At 54.0% G+C, this 5,000-nt stretch overlaps 1 non-coding gene across 1 annotated transcript in view; it reads right to left on the bottom strand.

Annotated features, from left to right (window-relative positions):
• The window catches only part of LOC124752822, a 1,909-nt gene extending 423 nt beyond the window's left edge, over window positions 1-1,486 (bottom strand). The window contains exon 1 of the ribosomal RNA XR_007012195.1: window positions 1-1,486. This exon is cut by the window's left edge and continues 423 nt beyond it. This is a non-coding gene — a ribosomal RNA (small subunit ribosomal RNA).
• Between the last annotated feature and the right edge of the window lie 3,514 nt (window positions 1,487-5,000).

Here is a 5,000-nt window from a genome sequence, read left to right as displayed (position 1 = left end):
AGAAAAGTAATCGCTGACAGCACGAAGGATGTCACGCGACTAGTTAGCAGGCTAGAGTCTCGTTCGTTATCGGAATTAACCAGACAAATCGCTCCACCAACTAAGAACGGCCATGCACCACCACCCACCGAATCAAGAAAGAGCTATCAATCTGTCAATCCTTCCGGTGTCCGGGCCTGGTGAGGTTTCCCGTGTTGAGTCAAATTAAGCCGCAGGCTCCACTCCTGGTGGTGCCCTTCCGTCAATTCCTTTAAGTTTCAGCTTTGCAACCATACTTCCCCCGGAACCCAAAAGCTTTGGTTTCCCGGAGGCTGCCCGCCGAGTCATCGGAGGAACTGCGGCGGATCGCTGGCTGGCATCGTTTATGGTTAGAACTAGGGCGGTATCTGATCGCCTTCGAACCTCTAACTTTCGTTCTTGATTAATGAAAACATACTTGGCAAATGCTTTCGCTTCTGTTCGTCTTGCGACGATCCAAGAATTTCACCTCTAACGTCGCAATACGAATGCCCCCGCCTGTCCCTATTAATCATTACCTCGGGTTCCGAAAACCAACAAAATAGAACCGAGGTCCTATTCCATTATTCCATGCACACAGTATTCAGGCGGGCTTGCCTGCTTTAAGCACTCTAATTTGTTCAAAGTAAACGTGCCGGCCCACCGAGACACTCAATAAAGAGCACCCTGGTAGGATTTCAACGGGGTCCGCCTCGGGACGCACGAGCACGCACGAGGCGGTCGCACGCCTTCAGCTCGCCCCACCGGCAGGACGTCCCACGATACATGCCAGTTAAACACCGACGGGCGGTGAACCAACAGCGTGGGACACAAATCCAACTACGAGCTTTTTAACCGCAACAACTTTAATATACGCTATTGGAGCTGGAATTACCGCGGCTGCTGGCACCAGACTTGCCCTCCAATAGATACTCGTTAAAGGATTTAAAGTGTACTCATTCCGATTACGGGGCCTCGGATGAGTCCCGTATCGTTATTTTTCGTCACTACCTCCCCGTGCCGGGAGTGGGTAATTTGCGCGCCTGCTGCCTTCCTTGGATGTGGTAGCCGTTTCTCAGGCTCCCTCTCCGGAATCGAACCCTGATTCCCCGTTACCCGTTACAACCATGGTAGGCGCAGAACCTACCATCGACAGTTGATAAGGCAGACATTTGAAAGATGCGTCGCCGGTACGAGGACCGTGCGATCAGCCCAAAGTTATTCAGAGTCACCAAGGCAAACGGACCGGACGAGCCGACCGATTGGTTTTGATCTAATAAAAGCGTCCCTTCCATCTCTGGTCGGGACTCTGTTTGCATGTATTAGCTCTAGAATTACCACAGTTATCCAAGTAACGTGGGTACGATCTAAGGAACCATAACTGATTTAATGAGCCATTCGCGGTTTCACCTTAATGCGGCTTGTACTGAGACATGCATGGCTTAATCTTTGAGACAAGCATATGACTACTGGCAGGATCAACCAGGGAGCTGCGTCAACTAGAGCTGAGCAGCCGGCCGCCCGGGAGTGTGTCCCGGGGGCCCGCGCGAACACGCAAGCGTCCGCTCAATCATTCTGCAAACAGGAGGAGGCTGAGCTCCCCTGCACAATACACCTCGAAACCCTCTCAGGTCCCGGCGGCGCGCAGCGCCGTCCCAAGTACTTGGTCGGGTTCGAGAGAGGCGCAATCGCCCGGAGTTAGGCGAGTAGACGCTTTCGGTGCGACCACCCGTGCTCCCAACTGAGCTTGCCGCTGCCGACAGAGGCCCGGGAGCGTGCTGTCGTGGCATTGCCGGCGGGAGACAACACGCGCCACCTACGGTGACCGGCAGCTCCAACGCCAGCGCCACAGAAGGACAAAAGCCCCACTTGGGTGCCGAAGCGAACTCTCCCAGCACAGCGCACGCGCCAACACATCCGCACAGCTGCGATACAAACCACCAGCGAGAACCGCTGGGGCGACCGAGCAGCAGACGGCGTCGCGGCGCCGAGCGCCGGGCGGCGGCGCATCCTCAACGCACACAGTCCTCAATCGGACCAGCACACTGAAGATGTCCACCGCGCTTCGCACCGGGCCCGCGAGGACCTACTTTGGCCGCACGGCGCCGCGCGCAGGGTGCGCCGGCGCGCAGCTGCGACGCCTGCCGCGTCCGTCGGCCGGCGCGCCTGCCACTGGCCGCCCCCACCAGCCGGCTGTAGCGCGTGCGCCCACGCACCGCGCGGCCAGCACGCCGGGAGGCGCCCCCTCACCGGCCGGGGACGGTCCCACCCAGCCACCGCCGCGTATCGCTTCACACCCAGATGCCGTTCAGTTTCGTCGGCATGGTGGGTATCGCTGGAACAACCGGTTAGTACCTCAACCTATCGTCGCCATCACCGATTCACCCCTAGCGAGAACAACCGCACCACAACAGGTTACCATTTGTTCATTTGCGTAACTTCACCAGAAAACGCAGGCGTCCATCGCCATTTGCAACTTCAACGATTATTGCATGCCTGTGTCAGGTGTCACGCCACACTACGTCTGCCCACATACACGCAACAAAATGTGCACGCCTAGACAATACGTGGAAGGTGGCCCCCGTACGTATGCGATGTCCATTGCTCGAACGACTGTCAACCGGCCTCTGTAGCATGTCGCAGATATGGAACGCGGTGCACCATGCCATCACGGTGTGTGAGGAGAGACGACTAGGTCCGAATACATCAACAGACAGCTCATGCTGATCGCCATCCACGGCGTCCGTTCCTCCCACACGTCTCTATGGCGTACCACACTGCAATCCAGCTCTCATAGGGAGACGACACGTAGCTGCGTGCACAATATTTGCACTGTATGGTCCGCCGTTTTTGGGCGCAGTCGTTGTGCGGTCACACATGTGCCACGATGTATCATTCAGTACATAAGGACGAATGTGCAGTACAGATTGTGGTTCACGCGTACGACATCAGCGGACAGTTGACACAGGCCGCACCACAACGTAGCCTGAGTACGTCGCATGCGAAGGGCATTGAACATGCAAACTTCTCACCAACCAGCTTGCGAAGGCAGGGGGCAAGGTGGGGACGTGGGGAGGGGCGGCATGTACGTCCTGCTGCCATCCACATTACAGTGTACAGCAGGAGCATGTGGAAAGTGAGCAAGACTTGCAAGGTGTTTAACATGAAGCGATACACAGGGGTGCGGGCAGTGCGAGTAGCGAACTATATTGCGAGGGTTGCGGGTGGGCAACACTACAGTAATTGAACGAGTCGTATAACAATTACAGAGCAGGTTTAGGCGACAACGTGGGTTACGTTAAGGCGACAACATGGGTTAGGTTAAGGCACAACATGGGTTAGGTTAAGGCACAACATGGGTTAGGTTAAGGCACAACATGGGTTAGGTTAAGGCACAACATGGGTTAGGTTAAGGCACAACATGGGTTAGGTTAAGGCACAACATGGGTTAGGTTAAGGCACAACATGGGTTAGGTTAAGGCACAACATGGGTTAGGTTGAGGCACAACATGGGTTAGGTTAAGGCACAACATGGGTTAGGTTGAGGCACAACATGGGTTAGGTTGAGGCACAACATGGGTTAGGTTGAGGCACAACATGGGTTAGGTTAAGGTACAACATGGGTTAGGTTAAGGTACAACATGGGTTAGGTTAAGGTACAACATGGGTTAGGTTAAGGTACAACATGGGTTAGGTTAAGGTACAACATGGGTTAGGTTAAGGTACAACATAGGTTAGGTTAAGGTACAACATAGGTTAGGTTAAGGTACAACATAGGTTAGGTTAAGGTACAACATAGGTTAGGTTAAGGTACAACATAGGTTAGGTTAAGGTACAACATAGGTTAGGTTAAGGTACAACATAGGTTAGGTTAAGGTACAACATAGGTTAGGTTAGGTTAGGTTAGGTTACACGTTGTTGTACGGAAAGGTGTAGGGGGGGGGGGGGGGCGGGGGCGGCAGGTTCGTTGATAGTGATTATAGTAAGTGAATGCTTGTGACATGATCAGATTTGTCACGTCAGGATGCACCTTTGGCTTATTAGAGGCGGCGCTCCAATTCTATGCTTGTGTGAGACCTGTGTCTTTGACTCATGTCATTGTTTGTGCGCTGTGACAGGAGGTACTATTGTGATGTTGGGTGCACCGTTGTATAGGACATGTGTGGGTGTTGGTGCCTGGTCTGCGCAATGGTGGATGTCGAAAGGCTGGGATATTGTATTTTCCGCACGGACCTCCTGGTCTGGTTGTGATAGTGTGGATTGTGTAATGTGGCGGAGAAGATGCACTGGATGTTGTTCCATGCTGGTGCTTACATATTGTATGTGCGCCTGTTAGAAGCAGAGAGTGGTGCGTGATCAGAGTGTCTGGCTGACGTGTGGTTCCCATTTTGGGCAGACTCTTTCAGCATGTATACGGACAGTTGTGTATATTTGCTGTAGTTTGATGGCTCTGCATTGATTACTAATCAGCGCCGTGTGTACGGGTAATCTGGTTCCAGTCCAAAATGTTCCATCTGTGTACATTAGTGACAAAGACTCCCCCCATGCAGTGGGGCTCGGTCTGTTATAACTCTTCCGCGTAATATATTTGCCCCACGTTTTTGCGACTGCGAGTGCGAGTGCAACGCGCATGGGGACCGACATGCTGATGGCTCGGTATCGGACGCCGTACAGTGAGCAACGCGATCGCGTCTCTCGCTCGTAAGTGGTACAGGTCGCGGCTCATGTATACGGACAGCGGGAATGTCGCATATTGGAAATAACTCTTCATGAAACGCAAGTTATAGGGGTGGATTGCACTTTACGAGTGCGGGAAACGTCCGCCGTTCATCCGCTGGAGGTGCGAGTTTGGCGGTTGGGGTGGTGCACGAACGGGTGCGGGTGGCGTCATTGCCGGTCCACGGCTTCGTGCGGCAGAGCCACTGGAGATTGGGTGCTATGGTCGACAGAGGCTGCAGCCTTTGTGGGTGGCGTCGAAAGGCGGCCACTGTGGCGCCATCGCT

This window comes from Schistocerca piceifrons, unplaced genomic scaffold (genome assembly GCF_021461385.2).
Source record: "Schistocerca piceifrons isolate TAMUIC-IGC-003096 unplaced genomic scaffold, iqSchPice1.1 HiC_scaffold_485, whole genome shotgun sequence".
Lineage (NCBI taxonomy): Eukaryota > Metazoa > Arthropoda > Insecta > Orthoptera > Acrididae > Schistocerca > Schistocerca piceifrons.
The sequence above is the reverse complement of the archived record's forward strand: the minus strand, read 5'-3'. Positions and strand labels throughout refer to the sequence as shown.